This window comes from Canis lupus, chromosome 33 (assembly GCF_048164855.1).
Source record: "Canis lupus baileyi chromosome 33, mCanLup2.hap1, whole genome shotgun sequence".
Classification (NCBI taxonomy): domain Eukaryota; kingdom Metazoa; phylum Chordata; class Mammalia; order Carnivora; family Canidae; genus Canis; species Canis lupus.
In genome coordinates this window covers 23,960,065-23,987,074 of record NC_132870.1, presented here as the reverse complement: position 1 = coordinate 23,987,074, position 27,010 = coordinate 23,960,065, and the positions used below count along the sequence as shown (strand labels likewise).

The 27,010-nt window shown below is 38.1% G+C and overlaps 1 long non-coding RNA gene across 1 annotated transcript in view; it reads left to right on the top strand.

Annotated features, from left to right (window-relative positions):
* Positions 1-12,064, top strand: part of LOC140623781 (uncharacterized) — a 32,521-nt gene extending 20,457 nt beyond the window's left edge. Inside the window, exons 2-4 of the long non-coding RNA XR_012023314.1 lie at positions 4,576-4,716; positions 8,862-8,988; positions 11,913-12,064. This is a non-coding gene — a long non-coding RNA (uncharacterized lncRNA). The remainder of the gene's footprint in view (positions 1-4,575; positions 4,717-8,861; positions 8,989-11,912) is intronic.
* The last annotated feature ends 14,946 nt before the right edge of the window (positions 12,065-27,010 follow it).

The following is a 27,010-nucleotide window of genomic DNA, read 5'->3' as shown; positions in this document are numbered from 1 at the left end:
AGCAGGCTCCCTGTGAGAAACCTGATGTGGGACTAGATCCCAGGACTCCGGGATCATGACCCGAGCCGAAGGCAGGCACTCAACCACTGAGCCACCCAGGTGCCTGGTTTGACCCTTTTGGATTAAAGTTTAGTTACAGGTGAAATGAGAGGCTTTATCCAGTTATCCTTTCTGTCTCTAAAGACCTACCACACTGTATGGAACTGTGATTCAGAACAACACATGCTTATTCTCATTTTAAGTGGAATATTTATTTCCAGCCTCCCTCTTATAAAGCACTGATGACATACTTAAGATTGGAATTCAAACTCTTATAATACCGTAGAAGTTGTTTAGAGTTTAAGTTTTTAAAAACTAGTAACAAAGAAGTGACAAAGAGTTAAAGAGTTGCTCTTTTAAAATCTGTTCTTCTACAAAATAATCTATTTTACAATTTCATAGGGAGGATTCAAACTTTCATTCCCAATAACTCTAAATTTGGGTTTTAACTGAAAGGATGTGAATAGTAAACTGTACTCCCTCAAACAGTTCACATTTCTTTTATCAACAAGCTTAAATCCTGCTGAGGGAAGGAAGTTGAATACAGGAAATAACTCATTTAATGACGTGATGCATTGAAAAAAAAAAAAGAAAAACTATCTCTACCATCACGACCAGCATCACAGACTTGGATCAAATCTGTATCTATGCAGCCATTAATAATGGATCAGAAATTTTGTGTTGATTCACTTCAATTAGCTGTATTATCAATTGCTTTCTCATTTTCTCCTGTATATATTTCTAGTGAGATTTATTGGCAATTTATGTGAGCCTTCTATAAAAATGCTTGCTATACTAAAATTTACATGCAAGAAGAAGTTCAGTTGTTGTGGCAGTGGTGGTGGTTGTGTTTCTATAACTATAGGATAATTGGCTAGATGTTGCATTATTGTGGAAGCAAGAGTAGGGAGCTTGGTGTCAAAGCTATCTGATCAATCTTTGTATTACAATTTATTAACTGTATGATTTGGGAAGTTACTCAAGCTCATTGAACTTTAATTTCCTTATGAATAGTAAGATTAGTAACAATTACCTTTCAGTGTCATAAGAATTAGAAAAAGTTTAAATAAAGAGCCTACCATAGTGCCTGCCTGATAATAAACATCCAGCAAGTGGTGGGTATTATTATTGTTCTACAAGAAGAAAAAGAAATAAAATAAATAAAGATTTCAGTATTACTTTAAATATTGAACTGGAGTTTTAAATTTAAATGACAGTCTAGCAGGTACTGTTTTAGTAACTCTTTGAATTTCTCAAAAAATATTTATGAAGGCACAGTAAAGGATGAAAACTTATAGCAATGAAAACTAAGCTGGACAGCATTTTTTTTCAGGTTATTTAAAGAGTAATCATATTTGATGGTCATGCTCATAATTTGTGACCAGTGTGGGTGGGTAGTTTTGTTTTGTTTGTTCTTTATTCTCTTTCTTTCTGAAATGGAATAAACATATTTCCTTGAAAGTAGGTTAAGAAACTTGTCATCTGCTCCCTTCTCAAAAAAAAAAAAAAAAAAGAAAGTTCTATGGTGATGGACAAAAAGTGGGGCAACTGTCTCTCTGTAACCCAGGAATTATTTTTTGAGCACCAAGAAGATGCTTCCTATTCTGACCCCAATCTCTTTCCTATTTAATTGGTACTCATCTTCATAGATCCATTTCGAAACTGTAATCTTTATGTAACCATTTAGAAACAAGACAGGACATACGGAGTTTTGGCGATCCTGTTAGACACTGTGCTAGTGAGAACAATAGTGGCTCATTGTATACAAAGAAATATAATCCTGAAAGAAAATGAACTTATTCAGAGTAAATATTGGGAGAGCACTGGGTTGTGGATTATGTGTATTCTGTGGGATGAGAAGGTCAAAGAAACTGGCAGTCTGGGTCTCAGAAGACTGACTCTAACTCAGGTTTATTAGTTGAGAAGATTAAACCAGTACATTTGCATATCAAGTTGCCTCCCAGAAATAGCCTATAAGAAGAGACTTCTATTAACTTCATATACTGAGGTATGACTATGGGCAAGTAAGACTCTGACAGTTGGCATTTATAAGGGCTGGATAAAAATCTTTCTTATTCAATGGAATTAAAGAGGGAAAAAGTTAACATGTGCTTTTTTTTTTTTTTAAGAAAGATTTTATTTATTATTTGAGAGAGAGAGAGAGAGAGAGAGAGGCAAAGCACCAGCCGTGGAAGGGGCAGACGGAGAGGGACAAGCAGACTCCCCACTAAACAAGGAGCCTGATGCAGGGCTTGATCCCAGGACCCCAGGATCATGACCTGAGCTGAAGGCAGATGCTTAACTGAATGAACTCGCCCAGATGCTTCTTAACATGTGCTTTTAAAAGAAAAAGGAAGACAAAAAGAAGTCATTTTTTTTTACCTCAAAATTCAGAAGGATTGTGTATTTTGAAATGATTTACTACTAGAACCAGGAGAATGTTTTGGGAAACTTTCTGGTAAAATTACTAAAATGCCAGAAAAGATGTCTTTGTGAAGTTGCAACAAAAATCTGAAGAAGAGAATACAAATTAGTTTAAAGAGATAGCAGTATAAAATGTGCTGGAAATATGTGATAAACATAAAATCATCTGCCTGAGATGAGGAAATTGTCGAGAAAATGAGAAATCCAGTAGAATTAAAATCAATAATGTAGTCAACAAAAGTAGACTTGATTTAACAGGAAATTTAATCAATGATATAAAAGAATGTCTTGAAAAAATTTTCCTAGAATGTAAAGGCAGAAAAAAAAACTATGAAAGAAAAGATGATAGGTACAAAGGATAGAGAACAATGATCCATACTAAAAATTATAGGTTTTCAGAATGTGAGGGTGATCTGGCTGCAACATCTGTCACCTCACTGATCACCAAGGTTGGTTTGGCTGATCTGGCTGGCTAAGCAGGTGTCCTGGTCCTCCCTCACTGCTCCATGTGTTCACCCTTCCGAAAGCTGTGTGCTCAGTCTAACACTAAGACCTTCCATGATAGAGGGCCATTTTTTGGTCATGGGTATAGGAGTAGCTGTGTTTTCCCACCAGAACTTCCAACAAACTCTTGAGGTCTATTTGTAGGAGAATGTGGGTGGTCAAGCTTCCAAGACTCCAGACACATCCAGATGAGGTCTTGTGTATGGCAGTCTGCCTCTTTAAAAATAAGAAAAAAGAAAAAAAAAAAAACATAGGTTTTCAGAGTTTTAAATCAGAGAAGTATTTATCAAAGATTAAAATTGGAAAAACCAACCAACCAATCAACCAACCAATGCTTTTCTGAGCACAAAAAGAGACATCCTAATGCTTATTGGTTTTTAAGACTTACCAAGTGGGACGCCTGGGTGGTTCAGCAGTTGAGCCTATGCCTTTGGCTCAGAGCATAATCCTTGGTATGGGGATCGAGTCCCATATCAGGCTCCCTGTGAGGAGCCTACTTCTGTCTCTGCCTGTGTCTCTGCCTCTCTCTCTGTGTATCTCTCATGAATAAATAAATAAAATCTTAAAAAAAAATAAAAGACTTACCATGTGGGTGCCTGGGTGGCCAATCAGTTAAGTGTCCAACTCTTGATTTCAGCTCAGGTCATGATCTCAGGGTCTTGAGATCAAGCCCTGTGTGGGACCCCACACTGGGTTTGGAGCCTGCTTAAGATTCTCTCCCTCTCCTTCTGCTCCTCTTTGCTTTCTCTCCCTCTCTAAAAAAAATAAAATAAAATACTTACCATGTTACAAAGAAAATTAATGGAGGGAGAGGCATATCTTAGCAAAAATTTCCATTTTAAGGATAAAGCAAAATAATTTTTAAAAATTTTAGATATAATCATTTTGAAACAAAACATGTTACTTTTAAAACAAAAGTCAACAGATTTGAGAATTTTCTTTCAGAGTAGTAAATATCAGTTTATAAGGTTATCTTTTCTACAGAATTTTGAATGTATAAAACTGTTGTCCAAGAATTCTAAATCCACTCAAGTTTTTGTTTATCTGCAAAGGCAACACAAGGACACACACACACACACGCACACACACACACACACACACACACACACATATATAAAATGGCTCAGAAAACACACTGTCTGAATGCTTTTTATTTTAGAAAACCTACACAAAGACATATTTCAGATGACTGTGAGGTTAATCAAAATGTTAATCACATGTTGAAGTGTTTATACATACACATACACACACACATATGGACTTATAGGGTACGTTGAAATAATTCAAACATAAAAGTAAGTGCATTAGGGTTCTCCAGAGAAACAAAGCCAATTGAAGATTATATATATAAAATAATATATATAATGAAAAACTGGTTGTGCAATTATGAAGGCAGAGGAGTCCTAAGATCTGTAGTCAGTAAGCTGGAGATCCAGGAGAGCCATGGTATAGTTTCAGTCTACTACATCTAAAGACCTGAGAAATAGGAGGGCTGATGCTGTAAGTGCTAGTCCAGTCCTAACATAGGAGACGACTGATATCCCAACTTGAAGACAGCCCGGCAATGAGAATAAATTCTCCCTTAATCAATCTTTTTCTTTTATTCAGGTCTTCAGTGGATTGGATGAGGCTGACCTGCATCGGTGAGGGCACTCTGGTTTACTTACTCTACTGAATCAAATGTTAATTTCATCCAGAAACACCCATTCCAGACCCACCTATGATAGTGCTCCTCAAACACATCATTATGTGAGTACTTTGTGATCTAGTCACCTTAACCCATAAAATTAACCATCACGCTAGATTGTAATACTTTGTTGTGGGTTTGGTTATAAAAAGTGAATGCAGGTGTCAGAAATTGTTCTTTGAAAAGAATAATCTTAAAATTATATATAAAACTAAGTCACAATAAAGTGGGCCTAAATGTCCAGATACTATGAATGAAGATAATGAATCACTGTGAAGAGTGCTAACTGGGAGAAAGTAAGAAGATAGCATATTACGTTTTAAAAAAGTCTTACGTGAAAGTCAGCAAAAATTAGAAAAGAATAATTTTTAAATTATAGCAATATAACTTAAACAGGACTGAAATCTTCCAAATCTGTAGAAGATAAAATCAACCCAAATAGCAATGACAGAAAACAGAGGAAGTGACATAAAAGCCTGCCAAAAGGAAGAAAAGAAAGCACAACCAAAGATAGTAAAATAAGATGAAACATATCAATTCTGATAATAAATTTAACTGGGTTATGCTTCCTAACTAAAATAGAGTTTTGTGGGATGCCTGGGTGGCTCAGCAGTTGAGCATCTGCCTTTGGCTCAGGGCATGATCCTCATCTGGGGACTGAGTCCCACATTGGGCTTCCTGAAGGAAGCCTGCTTCTCTCTGTCTGTGTTTCGGCCTCTCTATGTCTATGTCTATGTCTCTATGAATAAATAAATAAAATCTAAAAAAAATTAATTAAAAAATGAAACAAAGTTTTGTCAAATAAAGAGGTTGAGAAACAGTATCTCTGGGCTATTTTCAAGGGGCACTTCTAAAAAAACCCCAAATTTTAAATATAAGAGATTGAACAAAGATTCATAAGGTAAATTGAAAAAAGAGATGTGATTAATGATTTCAAACAAAATACATGTTAAGGGTTAAAATATTAAAAGGCTACAAAAACAAAACAAAACAAAACAAAGCTACAGAGGTAATTTCTCTCATGCACACAACTTTACACAATCAAGTTATAACAATCATAAATTCTTATGCACTGAGTAAAATAGTATTCAACAATGGAGCGAAAAACCATTAGGAGGAAAAAAAAATGAACACAATCCTATAGTTGCAGGAAAATTTAACATTCACATCTTGGGCTTTGAAGAACAGAGTGGGCATCTATTTTCTTCTGTTCCACATCACTTCTTTGGAGAACTGCCTCTGCCAACCCATCAGAATATTTTGGTGGGTTCGGGGCAAGAGGCTGCTGCATTGTGACTATACAGGACTGGGCGAGTTTAGCAGATGCTTGATGCCCCACTCAGATTTCTTTGGATCCCTTTTGACAAGTTTTGTGAGTCCATACCCAGCTTGTTTGTTAGCTGAGCTCCTTAGAGGCTGGCATTTGGGTGCTGGGTCTGCTTTGGCCTGGTCTCTTTCCCTGAGGACAAACTTGGAGGTATAACTTAGACTCTGGAGCTCCCTTATTTGGCTTTGGGAATTGTAAGCTTCTTTTCCTTCCTCTTGGGCTGTCCCTACTCCTTTACCATTTTCTCCTAGAAGCTGGTCCTAATAAATCACTCTCAGTGGATTTCCTGACTCAAGATCTGCTCATGTGAAGCCTGACTAGAGATGGCAGGTGACCCAAATGGATCAATTAGGTTGGTTTGTCTTTCTAACCCAAGGATTGGCCCGAGATGGACAATTTACTGAAACTGGGTCAATCAGGATCTTTTATCTGGTCTTGGAATAGTGCTGGGAAAAAGGAAGAATGTCTTTAGAAATCCCTGTGATTACAACGTGCAAGCACCACATAAATCTGGCTTTTCCAGGAGCTATGTCATTGCTGAATAGACAGAGCCTGAGTGAGGAATGAATTCAGGGAAACAAGACTAAGAGAATAAGAAAGACAGTACCAGTTCCATCATTTGAACCCTGAGATCCAGCCTTTGCTGAAGAAGTTTGTACTTCGGAAATTTGAGTTGTATTATTTCACTAGTTCTTGTAATGAATTGCCCTGTTTGAATTGGGTTTGTTATTTGCAATGAAAAGATCCCTAACAACGTAGCAGTTCAAGCAGGAAAAAATAGGTTTCGGAGAGTTTGAATAATAAAAGTAATAATGGATTTGGAAAGGAGATGTACTGTACTTCTTTTTAAAATAGTATATGGGGTGCCTGGGTGGCTCAGGTGGCTAAGCTTCTGACCCTGATCTCAGATCAGGTTTTAATCTTAGGGTTGTAAGTTCAAGCCCTGGGTTGGGCTCCACAGTAGGCATGGAGCCAACTTATAAAATAAAATTTAAAAAATAAAATAAAATAAGCAGTATACTAGCTACAAAAAGAACCTCATTTTATTACTCAAAACATAACTTTCAAAGAACACATTCTTTTAAATGTAACATCTTAGAAATTAATTGTAAAAGGTTAAAGAAATACAAAGACTCAGAGAAATTTAAAAATCTTTCTCCTGGGATGCCTGGGTGACTCAGTGGTTGAGTGTCTGCCTTTGCCGCAGGGCGTGATCCCCAGATCCTGGGATCAAGTCCTGCATCAGGCTCCCTTCAGGGAGCTTGCTTCTCCCTCTGCCTGTGTCTTTGCCTCTGTCTTTGTGTCTCTCATGAATAAACAAATAAAATCTTAAAAAAAACAAAATCTTTCTCCCATAACCTTAGGATAAAAAAGAGAATCTAAAGTTAATAAAAATGAAAATGTTAGTACTATGGGGATAATAATTTTAGAGACAATTCTCCATCTGAACCATATTTCTTTTTATTCCCTGTCATTGTTTCAACATTTAAGCATCTAGGCCAATCTGTACTCCTTGGCTCAGGAAAGGGATGTGACAGGGTAAAATGAAATAATAATTTATTTCTTATAGTTATGTAATCTGTCTTTTAAAAGTGTAGGGTCTTTAGGGAAATACTGAGATTTGGAGAAAATGTTTGAGCACTGGTGGTTGGATATTTTCTGCTACTCCACTGAATACAGAAAGATTCCTAAAGCTGGAAGGAGAGGACATCATCACTGGAAGTTCTGTATAGGGTCCTTGTATCCTGTCTTATTAACAGAGCTTTAAGAAATGGCATCTGCCCAGAGAAGGAAAGACAGGCCACCTTAGAGTGGCATCATGTCTCATTGTCACCTAGTTTGGATTGATGATGTCCAAGCCCTGAGGAATAGACTTGATGAGGAACATCTCAGCTGGTGCCTATATGGATGGTCAACCCGAAGAGCAAATGTCCTGCCTTTCTATATAAACAACGTTAAAGGGGCGAAGGGAGGAGTCAGGCTCACTTTGACTGGCTCCTGGTGGAATGGGATCTTGATGTAGATCTTGAGTTGATTTGTAGAAGAATAACGTAAGTTTTATTCCTGATGCTTTTGAGTTTGTGACTAGAATTTAAAGTCATCACACTTTCTATTAACCCTTGTGGATATGGTCAAAGGAGCTTGGGTAATCAGAACTTTGCTTCTTTAACTCCAATTCTCTCACCTCAAATGGAGACTTTGTTCATGTAACTGAGGTTCATTGAGCTAGTTTAACACTTTTTTAGAAATATGCCAATTTCAACTTCAATTTTTTTGGCTTTTGTATTCAATTTAGTAACCACATTATAATAATATTTACAATATAACTTATAATATAATCTGGCTCTTTTTTTTTTCTTTAAAGATTTTATTTATTTATTCATGAGAGACACAGAGAGAGAGAGGCAGACACAGGCAGAGGGAGAAGCAGGCTCCAGGCAGGGAGCCCAACGTGGGACTCGATCCCGGGACCCCAGGATCATGCCCTGAGCAGAAGGCAGACAGGCTCAACCGCTGAGCCACCCAGAATTCCCTCCTTCTGTCTTTCTTTCTCTCTTTTCGCTGGGATCCAGAAGAACTTTCATTTTTCTGATGTAAAACTGTATGATGTGACTGACTTGCAAGGGTATTTATCATCTTGCTACAAAATTCTGTTTGGATGAAACAGTTGATATTACCCTGGTTCTTCTGTTTGTATTTCTTCTAACCCAGGAAAATAGTTACTTAGGGAAGACTAAGGTGGAAGTCCCGTGTCTCCAAAAGTAAAGAGAAAGGCACATTGATAATTCAAAAATGCAAATTCCCTTTTACTGAAATTATACATTGAAATGTGCAAATACACTTTATTGTGAATATATATATTTTTATACTCCACTTTAGGTCCCACTCCTTCACTTGTGGTCTAGGCTGTGGTGGAGACATTAGACAACTTTATGTCCATGGATTTGGAGAATGTGCATATGTTGTGCTACTACATCTTAAAGATAGTTGAAGTATGAAATGTAAGGTGAGTTGAAATTATGTTCCCATCTCCTTCCAGACTGTTTGTGGTTTGACAGAGGAAGCATTTGCTATATGGTGCCTCCCTTCACACTATTTTAGTGAAAAATTTACCCCAAATTTGGCTTAGGGTCTTCTAAGTTTACTGAACTATTTCAAGTTTAAAAACAAAACTAACTGGGGCACCCAGGTGGCTCAGAGGTTGAGTGACTGCCTTTGGCTCAGGTTGTGACCCTGGTGTCCTGTGTTACAGGATGAGTCCCTCATCAGGCTCCCCATAGGGAGCCTGCTTCTCCCTCTGCCTGTGTCTCTGCCTCTCTTTGTGTGTCTCTTATGAATAAATAAAAAAATCTTAAAACAAAACAAAATAAAAAACCAACTATATTCATGTTTTTTTTTGTTTTTGTTTTTTTTAAAGGTTTTATTTATTTATTCATGAGAGACATAGAGAGAGAGAGAGAGAGAGGCAGAGACACAGGCAGAGAGAGAAGTAGGTTCCATGCAGGGAACCTGATGCGAGACTCGATCCCGGGACTCAATCCTGGGACTCCATCCCGGGACTCCAGGATCAGGCCCTGGGCTGAAGGCAGGCGCTAAACCACTGAGCCACCCAGGGATCCCCTATTCATGGGTATGTTAATGAAAAGTTGGAAAGAAGCATATTAGGGGAAATTGAACCTGCCTCCTAAAGTCCTGAAAAATTTTCTCTTTAATTTTCTCGTTGCCCACAAAACAAAGAAGTACTTCCCCCCCTGTAATTTCTCTGTGATATAGCAGAGTTTCCTTGTACTTTTGTTGCCACAAAAATGCATTAGTCCATTTCATCTCTTTTCCTCTTCCACAAATACTTGTGCCACTCTAAGCATTTTCTCCTCTTTTTTAAACTACACAGGTACGTAGATGTTAGTATTGTCTCTTTTTAAGCTTGCTATAGTTAAGTGTATGCCAGGCTCAGCCAGAGAGAATCTCATGGAACGGCCTTTTCAAGTAAGATAACATATAACTGGCTGTATGCAATTCACATTAACATGATTAGTAATGTAACCTTTTTTCCTGAAAAGAAGGAAGACTTCAAAACCAAATACTTTAAATTACATATATATGTAATTTTTAATTATGTATTACAAATATATATGTAATTATATATATATATATAATTTGGATATATGGATATATCTGTGAATATATCATGGATATAGATAGAGCCACAAATATTTTGAAATAACATGTTTTAAAATTTTTTATTTAAGTTCAATTTAATTAACATATACTATATTAGTTTCAGAGGTAGAATTTAGTAATTCTTCAGTTGTATATGGCACCCGTGGTCATTGCATCAAATGCCCTCTTTAATGCCCATCCCCCAGTTAGCCCACTGCCCCCTCCAGTAATCCTGTTTGTTTCCCAGAGTTAAGGGTCTCTTATGGTTTTCCTCCTTTCTGTTTTTATCTTATTTTATTTTTCTTTCCCTTCCCTGATGTTCATCTGTTTCTTAAATTTCACATATCAGTGAAATCATATGGTTCAAAATAACATTTTTAACATTTAACAATATAAATCTTCATCGAATTCTTTAAATTTTCTCATCTATTATATAAAAATGTTATGTTATCTATATGCTTCTCTGCTAGCTCTAAATTTCCCTTTTGAGCCTTAGTAAAGTAGAATTTGGTGGATTTTTAAAAAGCAGTTTGGGTCACAAACTTGCACATTTTTTTTTTCTGGGAAATAATTTATAACAATTAGCATGTCTATTCTTTAGAATTTTGAGTCATTCCAAACTGCGCATGATTCATTGCTTGTTCATTTTTAGTTCACTCTGGACGAAAAATTCACAAGATACAAGATGATGTCTAGGGAGACATCATCCTAGAATATATTTTAGTCTTCAAAGATTTGAGCTCTGTTTCCGATAATAAGAATATTATACATTAATGATGAAGTAGAATTTTGTAGGAAAAGAATAGATGGGCTTTTAATCAACATAACTTGAAGTCTTTTTTTTTTTTTTTAAGGTTTTATTTATTTATTCATGAGAGACACACAGAGAGAGGCAGAGACACAGGGAGAGGGAGAAGCGGGCTCCATGCAGGGACCCTGATGTGGGACTCGATCCCAGGATTCCGGGGTCACACCCTGGGCCAAAGGCAGACGCTCAACCACTGAGCCATCAGGTGCCCCCACAATTTGAAGTCTTAACAGTGTATCTCAATGGGATATATACAGGCCACTTTTTTAAGTTAGGAAAGGATTTATTTTTTACAAATTATTCATGATTTAAAACGATGAGACATATGATGAGTATCTTTCTGTGCAAGAGCATAAATTAAGCCACTGATTCATGATAAGAAGGGAGACCTTTCAAATTGAACATCGATATGAAGCTGTGGCAACTAGAATAATTGTGTCTTATTGTTAGTTTGAAGCCTTGCTCAGAAAGAACAACTTTATTCCTGATTTCCTCTCTGCCAGGTTTGTCTGCTACTATTTCGCAGACATCCATGGCTATTATATTTTTTCAACGACTTTTCTGTGGGGAAAGTGTGAGAAGCGAAGACACAACTCCTAGGGATTGAGAAGTAGCTAGGAACTATGATCCGTAGTGCAAATCTTCTGCAATAGTGGGGATAGGTTAAAAAAAAGAATGAACATTTATTGAGTTTTCTTACTGTGTACTTGGCATCATGCCAAATTGACACCAATATAATGTATGAAGCAATTCATGAAGACAGTTGCAGAACTACCCTTTGGTCCTTGTCTCTCAATTAAATCTGTGCTCTCCTCGTGTCTCTCTTTCGATCCTTTGAAAATTGCAGTAATTTCTTTTTCTTCTCACTAGCCAAGATTTTTGTCCTATGTCCCCAGGTTAATTTCACTTCAAGTACAAAATTAAGTTATAATATCGTCCCAATGCTTTTTCGATCTAAACAGACTGCTGCCACATTACCCTTATCACACTCTCTTACTCCCTGTGAATGGAATGTACCAGACCATTTTCTCTGAGAACCTCTGGTTGAATTACAATCACACAAGCTGCAATGAATGCTGCCATCTCCTGGTACCTTTTGAAGAGATGAAATCTGGTAAGCAAAGACTTCGCACTTGGTTCTCATGCTATTTGCCACTAACTACACTCCTCAGACATGGCCCTTCATGTATTTATTCTCTGCTTGCTTAGAGTCATCCATGTTGGGGTGCTTATGGGAAAACAAAAAGATCTTGGGTTGGGACATCTGTTCTCCTAGTATGTTCAACCTGATGGAACTTGAAAACCTAGTTGGTGACTCTATTTTACCATTTAATATGTATCAGGGATAGCACTCGATGCTCCTGAAAAAAAGTGAAATTTTTGATGAGTACAAGATTTACGCTGTTTATACTATACATAGAAGTTTGAGGTAGAAGCCATGACTTTAATTTGAAGCACTTGGCCATACCAAGCCAAAATTAACTGAAGATTTTCTTGCCATGTTACTATGCATATTTGCTTTAAATTTAATTGATATGCTCAATTAATTAATTCATAAGATTAATTGATTACTGCAATGCTTGCAATAATGTAGTTGCTAGTAAATTATGCCATGCATATGAAAAATTTAAAAATTTTATCACTAGTTAATTCAAAATAAGCCAACGCTGGTTCATTGGATTAAATTGCCACAGTGATTTTCAACATGTAAACAGTCTGGCTGAATTCCTAAAAATATGTCTGGAAAAAGTTAACACAAGGAACACATTAATTCATTTTGACCTGTGAATTAAGAAAGCTCATTTATTTATTGACTGATGAAAAGTCTTTCAGTCCATGTTCCTTTTGTTCTTTTTGGGGAACAGTCAAAAGTAGCTTTATCAAAGGCACCTAAACCTTAAAAAAATTTATTTTTAAAAAAATGAACTTATTAAACAGTAACATAAAGAAATATGTATGTAAAATAACTATTTTTCCAAACTAATTTCTCCAAAACAACATTCAATGCACTGAAGACATTATTTTACATTTTTGCATGTCTCTTTAATGCCTGGCTTAATGAACATGACTGAATTTTCATATCTACTTTTACTTTCAATCTGTTGAAATATGTTGTTTCTAAGGCACTGTTTGGTTTAGTTATTGTTGAATGCCTAATAACCACCACAAAGCCTAGCACATACTAAGCTCTGTAATGCTAATGAAATGAATAATTCCCAGCCTCTTCATTTGTAAAGGTTCCTGAATTCTTTATTATTTTTTAAAGATTTTATTTATTCATTCATGAGACACACACAGAGAGAGAGAGAGAAAAAGAGAGAGAGGCAGAGACATAGGCAGAGGGAGAAGCAGGCTCCTTGTTGGGGAGCCTGATGCGGGACTTGATCCTAGGACCACCACGGGATCATGCCTTGAGCCAAAGGCAGACACTCAAGGACTGAGCCACCCAGGTGGCCCAAGGTGCCTGAATTCTTTACATTAATTTATAAAATTCTCTTTAAACTTATCAATGGATATTGCCATTGCCATAAGCAGGGTCATACTCTTCAATTGTTACTGGTCAGAGTGTGTTTTGGGGGTCAGCAGTACTGGTATCACTCAGGAACTTATGAGAAAGGCTGAATGTCAGACTCCACCCCAGACCTACAGAATCAGAAGCTGCATTTTAACAAGATGCCCCAAGCAATTCCTGTACCTGTTAGAGTCTGAGAAGCACTGCTTTGAAGCATCTTTGCTGCCTTTATCATTTCTGTGTGGCTATAGAATTCATTCTTCCATAGCTTGCTGTTTTCCTAAATAAAATTCTTTTATGACTAGACTTTGTACTACTTTCTAATTGAGTGTATGCAAAATAAGTTTTCACATCTTTGTTTCTTTTCTAAGGGTGGTCAAGCTTAGAAACTGTGAATTCCTACTGCTGAGCTGTGAGTCAGGGGGCTTTCTATAAGGGAAACTCCCTTCTAGGACCATCTGATTAAAATTTTTAAATGATTGGACCAGTGGGTGGCTATGAAGATATTGCTGCTTATGTAGTTTTCTTCCATAAAAGAATGTTTGTTTAGTATGGTATAGACCTGGCACAAATTTAAGGGAAGACTTCCTGCTTCAAATTATTTTAACAGCTCCTGAAGGAGAAAGTAATCATCACAAGTCATTTAGGTCTTTTTCTTTTTCTTTTTCTTTAGGCTTTCTTCCCTGGCTGAGATTGGCTATGTGTAAATTTATGGAGGAGGTTGGGCCACCAATTTGTAAATTATTTGCTTTTCACTTAATTAACTCAACAACTTAGTTTTTATTAGAAAGGCAACTTTGGCTGATTTTTTTTTTTTTTAAGATTTTACTTATTTATTCATGAGAGACACAAAAAGAAAGGCAGAGACATAGGCAGAGGGAAAAGCAGGCTCCCTGCGGGAAGCCGGATGCGGGACTCAACCCCAGACTCCAGGATCACGCCCTGGAAGGCAGATGCTCAACCACTGAGCCACCCAGGTGCCCAACTTCATCTGATTTTAATCTGCCTAAAGTTACTAAGATTTTTAGTATAGTAAAGCACTTACAGTAGTTGTTCTTTTACTTTTCAATGTAATGAGATGCTTCTCTTAAGTTTATACATTTAAAGTCAGCTCCAGTAGACAAAGTAAGCTGTACCAGTGCCAGCTGCAGTTTGCCTGGGGCCAGGCCATCTTTTTCCTGATAAGAGGTCTGTATGCAAGTCTGGAAACCTGTGGCAAGAGAAAGAAAACATATTTAGAAAAAATGAACTGCTAACACATGTGCAGGTCTCTTCCTGGTACTTAATCACTCTTTGTAGAAATGATCCGTGTACTAGTAGGTGGTTAAGGATCCTGGAAAGAGCCTGGGACTTTAGAGTCAGACAGATCCAAGCCTGGTGGGACATCGTGGGTCTTCTCAGAAAAAAAAAATTTTTTTTTTAAGTTAACAGTGGTAGGTTTGAGCTGTGGTTTAATGGTGTTAAAAAACAAAATTTAGAGATGCCTGGGCGGCTCAGTGGTTGAGCATCTGCCTTTGGCTCAGGGCGTGGTCCCGGAGACCCAGGATCTAATTCCGGATCGAGCTCCCTGAAAAAAACAAAATTCAGTCGAGTAAATTTGAAGTCTAATTGGCTTTATTAAATAATATGTGAATTGGGCAGCATCCGCTCTAGTAGGTAGAGGGGAAGTTCTGGAAGGAGTTGTACAAAATGGAAGATTTTTAATAGAAAAGAGGTGTGGCAAGAAAATTCCTAGCAGAAGAAAAGGATTGTCTTGCAAGTGCTCAATGTAGGTGAGCGCATGAATGAAATAGTGTCTAGGTGCTTGCTAACAGTTCAGGCACCACCCACTCATGTTTTCTCACTTAATCCTGGCAATACCCTTATGATGCAGCAATAATTGACTCAATTGTTCCAGACAATGTTCTAGACTCTTTATGTGTATTAACTCATCTGTTGCTTGTAACAATTGTTTGATTCTTGAAAATAGGTACTACTGTTATAATTTTCATTCACAAATAAGGAAATTAAAGCACAAAAGGGTGAAATAAATTGCTCAAGCAATGTTCGTAGAGAATCAATTTCTACTGATTGATTTTGAACCAGTTTGACTCCAATGTCCGTGCTCTCAACTACCATGATAAAGTTGTTCATCAATTTTCCCATTTTGTGAGTGAGCAAGTTGAGTGTGAGTTTCGTTAGAATCACACATCTATAAATTGCTAAAGCAGGGAATTGAGTGTGAGTTGCCCACCTATAGGCTAGGGTTCTTTCCATTACAGCACATTTCTAGACATTTCATTATGACCCCAGAGGCAGAGATTTCCAAGAAGAACCTATTTAAATCTCCATTGCCAAAAAGGCCAAGAAGATTCACCATCTGCAGCATAGTCAAAGCAAAATAAAGCTTTCCTGCATTTCAACAAAGCCCCTGTTATGTATAAATCTGTAATATTCTTTGTGGCTCCAGTCAACGCATTTTTAAAAAAAAATATAGAAAGATGTTGTAGAAGGTCCAAGAACTACCTGGAAAAAGGATGATGGAATTGCTGTGTATGGGCATCTTAGCAAATGAGGATGCTTCAGTCTAGGAGAACAAACCTGACCATGTGTAACATTTAAGAATTACAAAATGTACGACCAACTTTTAAAACAAATGACAAAATACTATTGAAGCTTGAATAATTTAAGTCTTGAGAGTTTAGTCTAAATAAAAAGTTTCAGGTATTGGATTATTCTACACTAATAGAAGTAACTAGACCAATTGGGATAAATACATGAATGTGTGTTTTTAAAGGTTTGATCAGTTAAGGGACACATATCCCTAATGTGTAATTGAGGAAATTTGGCATTATTATTTATCTCTTATTCTTGAGACATCCAAGAGCTTGGTGGCAGGAACCAGAGAGGCCTAGGTTTGAGTCTTAGTTCTGCCTCTTGTTATATGACCCTGGGCAAAATTCTTAACCTCTTAGTTCATCAGTTTTCTCATCTGTACAATGGGACACTGGTGATCCTCACTTTGAATTAATTTTGAATTGAATTAAACTCATTGAATTTAAACACATGAAAAGTGTAAAAGAGATTGGTACATTGCCAGGGCTCAGTGATTGTTGGCTAACATTATTAGCCATTGTCAATGCACAAGATGGCATGAACTACTTGTCTTTTGTCCCAGTCAGACTAGTCTCGGTTTTAGGAAGATAATGCAGAAGTATCTCAGTAAAAAACAAGATCTTTTGTTCTTCCATACACAAAAGTTTCATGTGAAACCCTCTTGTGATATGTGAGGTTTGTCTGTGGAGGGTAGAGTCCATGTCCTAACTGTTTCCAACTGTTTGCATATTGTCTCGGAGCTCTGAAGATCTTAAATCTGACAAGGATACTAAGAGTTTTCTTATTAAACCTGCATCTTCTGTGTTGCTTCAACTTGACTACATATTAGGCATGTGGGAAGGATGTTGAATGAAGAGAATGACTGGGTAAATACCTAGTGAATGGTTCAGTGATTGGGGAGAAAACTCCCATGAACAATGAATTCTGGCCAAGATGTTACCTTGTTCTTGATTGAGTCAGAAAGAAAAAAGTCATGCAGAATATGAATGCTAGGAAGCTAATCCTCCTGTGTGTGGCAGTGGTCTAGGTTTTAGTGGAACAAGTGGTTAGAAATTAGAAACCATCTTATCTGAAATAATTTCCAGTGTACACTTATAAGAATGTGTGACCTCTGTTATATGCTTGTTGGCCACAATTCCAAAAAAGCTTCAAAAGCACTGCCAGTTTAATGAGGGAAACATTCAATTTTGTTAATAAAACAAAGATTGTGCTTAGATATTTTTCTTTTCCAGGATGACTAAAGAATTTTAGATATTTACATATATTAAGAAGTAGTCAAAAGGAAATGCTGTTAAAAAACTGGAGAAACTTTTACACTCATGCATTTGTAGTGTAAGCAGTTTCATTTTTTTAAAAGAGCCATTGATACTTTGTAACAAGAACCATAAAAAATTTCATGCATGTCTCCTGGAATCCATTATTGGGAATTTTAAAAAAGATTTTATTTATTTATTCATGAGAGACACACAGAGAGACGCAGAGACATAGGCAGAGGAACCTGGTGTGGGACTTGATCCCAGGACCCCAGGGATCACAATCTGAGCCAAAGGCAGATGCTCAACCACTGGGCCACCCAGGTGCCCCGGGAATTTGTTTTAATCAAGTAATTGTCTTTCTGTCTTTTGATAAAGACTCTCTCTTCGATCAAACTTTAGTAAGGCTCCTCTGAGCATTCTTTTCTTTTTTTTTTTTTTTTTTAAATTTTTATTTATTTATGATAGTCACATACAGAGAGAGAGAGAGGCAGAGACACAGGCAGAGGGAGAAGCAGGCTCCGTGCACCGGGAGCCCGACGTGGGATTCGATCCCGGGTCTCCAGGATTGCGCCCTGGGCCAAAGGCAGGCGCTAAACCGCTGTGCCACCCAGGGATCCCTTCTTTTCAACTAAGACCTTAACCTTGGCCTTCCTCGTCTGTCTTGTCCTAGCTGGGCCTGCATTAGATTATTTTAGCAAGAATTCCCCCACCCTTGATATCTGATCAAGTTCCTTATCCCCACCTTCAAAGTCTAAGTCCTTGGTTGGCTCTAGCAAGATTCATGTGAAGTCAGTTTAGCAAGAATCCCCCCCATCTCTGATGGCTCCTCTTGCTGATTTCCCATCCACTGACCTCCTCATTTTGCTTCTTGGCTCTACATTCCCATTTGTCCTTGCTGTATTTGGAATTTAGCCTAATCTTTCCTTCTTATTGCAGTACTTTTATTGTAATAGCATAATATAATATAATACTCTATTATAATAGAGTGAACAAATTCTTTACTATTTTAACATGTATCAGAATAATTTGTTTTTAACTGATTCACTCTATCATCTATCTATGTATCTATCTATGTATCTATCTACCTATCATCATCATCATCTATCTTGTTAGAGTAGAGAATTGGAAACAGCCTTAATATTTAATAGTAGTGGGTTGACTAAATAAATTCAAAAACAAAATCTTTGCAACAGCATGCTGGCATTAATAAATAAATAATTGCCAACACTCATAGAATACCATTGTTCACACTGAATTAAGTGCTTTATCTGCTGGCCTCCAAAAGAAATTACAAGTCACCAGGAACCTAAAGCAGCAGTGCTGCTCTTCATCTTGCATCCTTTGCTTCATTATTCTCTTCAGCAGCAGCTTCCTCGTCTCCTCAGATCTTAGAGCAGAAAACATGGCCGCTGCCCAGCTGCTCACGTTTTTAGAAAGGAGCAGACCCTTCGCCTTTCCCATCCAGAAGGGAGCAATATCAGAAGAAACAATTCTGCCCTTTTTTCTATTCCTGTGGCATGTTCCTGCTCATAGGAGGAGGACTAGACTATATTACTGGTGACATGGAACCATGACTGGTATACAATTGAGTTTTCTTTCTTTCTTTTTTTTTAATAATAAATTTATTTTTTATTGGTGTTCAATTTACCAACATACAGAATAACACCCAGTGCTCATCCCGTCAAGTGCCCCCCTCAGCGCCCGTCACCCATTCACCCCCACCCCCCGCCCCCCTCCCCTTCCACCACCCCTAGTTCGTTTCCCAGAGTTAGCAGTCTTTACGTTCTGTCTCCCTTTCTGATATTTCCCACACCTTTCTTCTCCCTTCCCTTATATTCCCTTTCACTATTATTTATATTCCCCAAATGAATGAGAACATATAATGTTTGTCCTTCTCCGACTGACTTACTTCACTCAACATAATACCCTCCAGTTCCATCCACGTTGAAGCAAATGGTGGGTATTTGTCATTTCTAATGGCTGAGGAATATTCCATTGTATACATAGACCACATCTTCTTTATCCATTCATCTTTCGATGGACACCGAGGCTCCTTCCACAGTTTGGCTATTGTGGACATTGCTGCTAGAAACATCGGAGTGCAGGTGTCCCGGCGTTTCACTGCATCTGTATCTTTGGGGTAAATCCCCAGGAGTGCAATTGCTGGGTCGTAGGGCAGGTCTATTTTTAACTCTTTGAGGAACCTCCACACAGTTTTCCAGAGTGGCTGCAACAGTTCACATTCCCACCAACAGTGTAAGAGGGTTCCCTTTTCTCTGCATCTTCTCCAACATTTGTGGTTTCCTGCCTTGTTAATTTTCCCCTTTCTCACTGGTGTGAGGTGGGATCTCATTGTGGTTTGGATTTGTATTTCCCTGATGGCAAGTGATGCAGAGCATTTTCTCATGTGCCTGTTGGCCATGTCTATGTCTTCCTCTGTGAGATTTCTCTTCATGTCTTTTGCCCATTTCACGATTGGATTGTTTGTTTCTTTGCTGTTGAGTTTAATAAGTTCTTTATAGATCTTGGAAACTAGCCCTTTATCTGATACGTCTTTTGCAAATCTCTTCTCCCATTCTGTAGGTTGTCTTTTAGTTTTGTTGATTGTATCCTTTGCTGTGCAAAAGCTTCTTATCTTGATGAAGTCCCAATAGTTCATTTTTGCTTTTGTTTCTTTTGCCTTCGTGGATGTATCTTGCAAGAAGTTACTGTGGCCGAGTTCAATAAGGGTGTTGCCTGTGTTCTTCTCTAGGATTTTGATGGAATCTTGTTTCATATTTAGATCTTTCATCCATTTTGAGTTTATCTTTGTGTATGGTGAAAGAGAGTGGTCTAGTTTCATTCTTCTGCATGTGGATGTCCAATTTTCCCAGCACCATTTATTGAAGAGACTGTCTTTCTTCCAGTGGATAGACTTTCCTCCTTTATTGATTATTAGTTGACCATAAAGTTCAGGGTCCACTTCTGGGTTCTCTATTCTGTTCCATTGATCTATGTGTCTGTTTTTGTGCCAGTACCACACTGTCTTGATGACCACAGCTTTGTAGTACAACCTGAAATCTGGCATTGTAATGCCCCCAGATATGGTTTTCTTTTTTAAAATTCCCCTGGCTATTCGGGGTCTTTTCTGATTCCACACAAATCTTAAAATAAGTTGTTCTAACTCTCTGAAGAAAGTCCATGGTATTTTGATAGGGATTGCATTAAACGTGTAAATTGCCCTGGGTAACATTGACATTTTCACAATATTAATTCTGCCAATCCATGAGCATGGAATATTTTTCCATCTCTTTGTGTCTTCCTCGATTTCTTTCAGAAGTGTTCTATAGTTTTTAGGGTATAGATCCTTTACCTCTTTGGTTAGGTTTATTCCTAGGTATCTTATGCTTTTGGGTGCAATCGTAAATGGGATTGACTCCTTAATTTCTCTTTCTTCAGTCTCATTGTTAGTGTATAGAAATGCCACTGATTTCTGGGCATTGATTTTGTATCCTGCCACGCTACCAAATAGCTGTATGAGTTCTAGCAATCTTGGGGTGGAGGCTTTTGGGTTTTTTATGTAGAGTATCATGTCATCGGCAAAGAGAGAGAGTTTGACTTCTTCTTTGCCAATTTGAATGCCTTTAATGTCTTTTTGTTGTCTGATTGCTGAGGCTAGGACTTCCAGTACTATGTTGAATAGCAGTGGTGAGAGTGGACATCCCTGTCTTGTTCCTGATCTTAGGGGAAAGGCTCCCAGTGCTTCCCCATTGAGAATGATATTTGCTGTGGGCTTTTCGTAGATGGCTTTTAAGAGGTCGAGGAATGGGGATCCCTGGGTGGCGCAGCGGTTTGGCGCCTGCCTTTGGCCCAGGGCGTGGTCCTGGAGACCCAGGATCGAATCCCAAGTCGGGCTCCCGGTGCAAGGAGCCTGCCTCTCCGTCTGCCTGTCTCTCTCTCTCTCTCTCTCTCTCTCTGTGTGACTATCATAAATAAAAAAAAAATCAAAAAAGATGTCGAGGAATGTTCCCTCTATCCCTACACTCTGAAGAGTTTTGATCAGGAATGGATGCTGTATTTTGTCAAATGCTTTCTCTGCATCTAATGAGAGGATCATATGGTTCTTGGTTTTTCTCTTGCTGATATGATGAATCACATTGATTGTTTTACGAGTGTTGAACCAGCCTTGTGTCCCGGGGATAAATCCGACTTGGTCATGGTGAATAATTTTCTTAATGTATTGTTGGATACTATTGGCCAGTATCTTGTTGAGAATTTCTGCATCCATGTTCATCAGGGATATTGGTCTGTAATTCTCCTTTTTGGTGGGGTCTTTGTCTGGTTTTGGAATTAAGGTGATGCTGGCCTCATAGAATGAATTTGGAAGTACTCCATCTCTTTCTATCTTTCCAAACAGTTTTAGTAGAATAGGTATGATTTCTTCTTTAAACGTTTGATAGAATTCCCCAGGGAAGCCATCTGGCCCTGGGCTTTTGTGTCTTGGGAGGTTTTTGATGACTGCTTCAATTTCCTCCCTGGTTATTGGCCTGTTCAGGTTTTCTATTTCTTCCTGTTCCAGTTTTGGTAGTTTGTGGCTTTCCAGGAATGCGTCCATTTCTCCTAGATTGCATAATTTATTGGCATATAGCTGTTCATAATATGTTTTTAAAATCGTTTGTATTTCCTTGGTGTTGGTAGTGATCTCTCCTTTCTCATTCATGATTTTATTAATTTGAGTCTTCTCTCTCTTCTTTTTAATAAGGCTGGCTAATGGTTTATCTATCTTATTAATTCTTTCAAAGAACCAACTCCTGGTTCTGTTGATCTGTTCCACAGTTCTTCTGGTCTCGATTTTGTTGAGTTCTGCTCGAATCTTTATTAACTCTCTTCTTCTGCTGGGTGTAGGATCTATTTGCTGTTTTTTCTCTAGCTCCTTTATGTGTAAGGTTAGCCTTTGTATTTGAGTTCTTTCCAGTTTTTGAATGGATGCTTGTATTGCGATGTATTTCCCCCTTAGGACTGCTTTTGCTACATCCCAAAGATTTTGAACGGTTGTATCTTCATTCTCATTAGTTTCCATGAATCTTTTTAATTCTTCCTTAATTTCCTGATTGACACTTTCATCTTTTAGCAGGATGGTCCTTAACCTCCACTGTTTGAGGTCCTTCCAAACTTCTTGTGATTTAGTTCTAATTTCAAGGCATTATGGTCTGAGAATATGCAGGGGACGATCCCAATATTTTGGTATCAGTTCAGACCTGATTTGTGACCCAGTATGTGGTCTATTCTGGAGAAAGTTCCATGTGCACTTGAGACGAATGTGTATTCAGTTGAGTTTGGATGTACAGTTTTGTAGATATCTGTGAAATCCATCTGGTCCAGTGTATCATTTAAACCTCTCGTTTCTTTGGAGATGTTGTGCTTAGAAGACCTATCGAGTATAGAAAGAGCTAGATTGAAGTCACCAAGTATAAGTGTATTATTATCTAAGTATTTCTTCACTTTGGTTATTAATTGATTTACGTATTTGGCAGTTCCCACATTCGGGGCATATATATTGAGGATTGTTAAGTCCTCTTGTTGGATAGATCCTTTAAGTATGATATAGTGTCCCTCTTCATCTCTCACTACAGTCTTCGGGGTAAATTTTAGTTTATCTGATATAAGAATGGCTACCCCTGCTTTCTTTTGAGGACCATTCGAATGGTAAATGGTTCTCCAACCTTTTATTTTCAGGCTGTAGGTGACCTTCTGTCTAAAATGAGTCTCTTGTAGACAGCAAATAGATGGGTCCTGCTTTTTTATCCAGTCTGAAACCCTGTGCCTTTTGATGGGGTCATTAAGCCCGTTCACGTTCAGAGTTACTATTGAGAGATATGAATTTAGTGTCATCATGATATCTATTCAGTCCTTGTTTTTGTGGATTGTTCCACTGACCTTCTTCTTAAAGGGGAATTTTAAGAGTCCCCCTTAAAATTTCTTGCAGAGCTGGTTTGGAGGTCACATATTCTTTCAATTCCTGCCTGTCTTGGAAGCTCTTTATCTCTCCTTCCATTTTTTTTTTTTTCTCCTTCCATTTTGAATGAGAGCCTTGCTGGATAAAGTATTCTTGGTTGCATGTTCTTCTCATTTAGGACCTGAATATATCCTGCCAGCCCTTTCTGGCCTGCCAGGTCTCTGTGGAGAGGTCTGCTGTTACCCTAATACTCCTCCCCATAAAAGTCAGGGATTTCTTGTCTCTTGCTGCTTTAAGGATCTCCTCTTTATTTTTGGAATTTGCAAGCTTAACTATTAGATGTTGAGGCATTGAACGGTTTTTATTGATTTTAGGGGGGGATCTCTCTATTTCCTGGATCTGAATGCCTATTTCCCTTCCCAGATTAGGAAAGTTTTCAGCCATGATTTGTTCAAATACATATTCTGGCCCTCTGTCCCTTTCGGCGCCCTCAGGAACCCCAATTAAACATAGGTTTTTCTTCCTCAGGCTGTTGTTTATTTCCCTTAATCTATCCTCATGGTCTTTTAATTGTTTGTCTCTTTTTTCCTCAGTTTCCCTCTTTGCCATCAACTTGTCTTCTATGTCACTTACTCGTTCTTCCACCTCGTTAACCCTCATCGTTAGGACTTCTAGTTTGGATTGCATCTCATTCAATTGATTTTTAATTTCTGCCTGATTAGATCTAAATTCTGCAGTCATGAAGTCTCTTGTGTCCTTTATGCTTTTTGTAGAGCCACCAGTAGCTGTATAATAGTGCTTCTGAATTGGCTTTCTGACATTGAATTGTTTTTGTTTTTGTTTTTTTTTTTTGTTTTAAAGTGTATAATTTAGTGGCATTGAGTTCATTCACAATGTTGTACAACCACCACCACTATCGAGTTCCAAACATTTTCATCACTCAAGAAGAAAACCCCTTACCCAGTAATAGTCACTCTCCATTTCCCTTCCCCCTCAGCCCCTGGCAAACACCAATCTGCTTCCAGTCTCTGTGGCTTTGCCTATTCTGTGTATCTTATGTAAATGGAATCATACAATATGTGCTCTGTTGTGTCTGGCTTCTTTCACTCAGGATAATATTTTTGAGATTCATCCACATTGTAGACCATTGCTGTACCCTACTGTCCTCATTCTTTTTTTTTTTATTTTTATTTTTTTTAATTTATTTTTTATTGGTGTTCAATTTACTAACATACAGAATAACCCCCAGTGCCCGTCACCCATTCACTCCCACCCCCCAGCCTCCTCCCCTTCTACCACCCCTAGTTCATTTCCCAGAGTTAGCAGTCTTTACGTTCTGTCTCCCTTTCTGATATTTCCCACACATTTCTTCCCCCTTCCCTTATATTCCCTTTCACTATTATTTATATTCCCCAAATGAATGAGAACATATAATGTTTGTCCTTCTCCGACTGGCTTACTTCACTCAGCATAATACCCTCCAGTTCCATCCACGTTGAAGCAAATGGTGGGTATTTGTCATTTCTAATAGCTGAGTAATATTCCATTGTATACATAAACCACATCTTCTTTATCCATTCATCTTTCGTTGGACACCGAGGCTCCTTCCACAGTTTGGCTATCGTGGCCATTGCTGCTATAAACATCAGGGTGCAGGTGTCCCGGCGTTTCATTGCATTCTGACATTGAATTGTAATCCAGATTTTGTAACTCTGTGGGAGAGAGGAGTGTTTCTGATTCTTTCTTTTGAGGTGAGGTTTTCCTTCTAGTCATTTTGCTCAGTGCAGAATGGTCAAAAACAAGTTGTATTGGGAAAAGGAGAAAAAGAGACGAGAGAAAGGAAAGAAAAGAGAAAAAGAAAAAAGAAAAAAGGAAGAAAAAAAGAAAAAAGAGAAAGAAAAAGAAAGAAAGGAAAAAAAGGGTGGGGGAAGCAATCAGAAATCAAAAAAAAAAAAAAAAAAAAAAAAAAACCACGGGGGAGTATCTTCTGATTCTGTATACTTTAAGTCCCTTGACTTCCCTAGGAACTTGTCCGTCTAGCTGGTCTTCTGGGGGAGGGGCCTGTTGTGCTGATTTTCAGGTGTTAGCACTTGGGGGAGACACTTGAGTTTTCTTAACCAGCAGTGAGATCATGGCTTTAGAATGTGGGTAGCAATGTTTTGTCTCTGGTCTCTTATGGACCTCTGTTGACACTTGTCCTTTGTCTCCTGGAAGTAAGGAGGCCAGACAAATCATATCTGCAGCAGGCCGTTTGAGTTCTAAGCCTGCTAATGGGTGAGTAGATCAAGTGAAGCTGCTCTGTGGGGCCAGAGATCTCATTTCAGGAAGGGCCTCAGCTGAAAATTGTGTGCCCCATTATATTACCCAACTCTCTGCTTGGGGATTATTTGGTTTTACCTGACCTCTAATGCCTGGCCAGTACTTTGTTCTCTAACTGGATACTTTGAATATTTGTCAGATTTTAGAAACCAGAGGTAAGAAAGCAGTGGTGTGCCAGTAAACCGACTTTTGGTGGGGGAGGGGAAGAAAGGGCTGGATTTGTAGCAGTTGCTGATGTTTGTAATGTAAATGGTCCATCACGGTATATTTCCAGCTCCCAACAGGCTGCTGGACACAATTTCTGAGTGTTTAACTATCAGCCCTGTGAATGTGCTCTAGAACCACATGGGAAGGAGGACACCCATTAAGCTTCATCCTGTGTGATTTACCACAGTGAGGGAACAACTTTTTCTCATTCTGTTTCCCAAATTCTGGGGAAAATTCTTAGTGACCCAGCTTGTCTATCAGGCTTCTGTCCCTGTGGCCAAGGGACCATGACTACATAGTAGAAGTAAGCATGGTTGCTGGAAGTCTCTGCAATGGATCAGAGAGGCAATTGGGAGTCAGTGTGTGCTGGGATAACATCCCACTCTTAGTTTGGGTCTCTCCAAAGCAGAACTTGAGACAAAGGCTTATGTACTTAGGTATACTTAGTACATCTAAGTTTATCTTAGAAATAGGGCCCCATAAAGCCAAACTACAGAACCAATAGGGAAAGGGAGAAAGACAAAATAAAGATAAATTACTAAGTTTACAAATCTAACCCTTCTGCTAATATTGAGTTATAAAAGGGCAATCTCCTCAAATAATACATGATGAGAGATGAGCTGGGGTTGCCCCAGGCCATCACTGGAGCTTGAGAACAAATCCAGTGCAGATGAGGGGAGAGCTAAGAGAGGAGCACAAGCCAATCCATAACAAAGATCACATCATAATCACGTTGTCTGTTAGTGTCTTCGCCAAGAAGTTGTTGCCTCCTTGAGGTCAGGGCTTATGCATTTTATTTAGCTTGTATCCCCACACCTAATAGAGCACCTGGCACAGGGTAGAAGTTCAGTACATGTTAGACTGAAGGAATAAATCTATAATGGTAATTTGGCATTGTTAGTATTGGTCCTTTTAAGTCTCTTAATGCTTTTATTTTATTTTATTTTATTTTATTTTATTTTATTTTATTTTATTTTATTTTATTTCATTTTATTTTATGTAGGCCCCAGGCCCAATATGGAGCTTGAACTTATGATCCTGAGTTCAAGAGTCACATGGTCCACTGACTAAGCCAGCCAGTCACTCCTGTTAATGCTTTCTTAAAGAATTTATGTGGGCTGATTTTTTTTTTTTTTTTACTGCAGACAGGAAAAGCAGATGACAATTTATAAGAAAATCCGATGAAATACATTCACTCAGGAAAAAAAAGAGATGGTTAGACCAGAAAGTTAACAT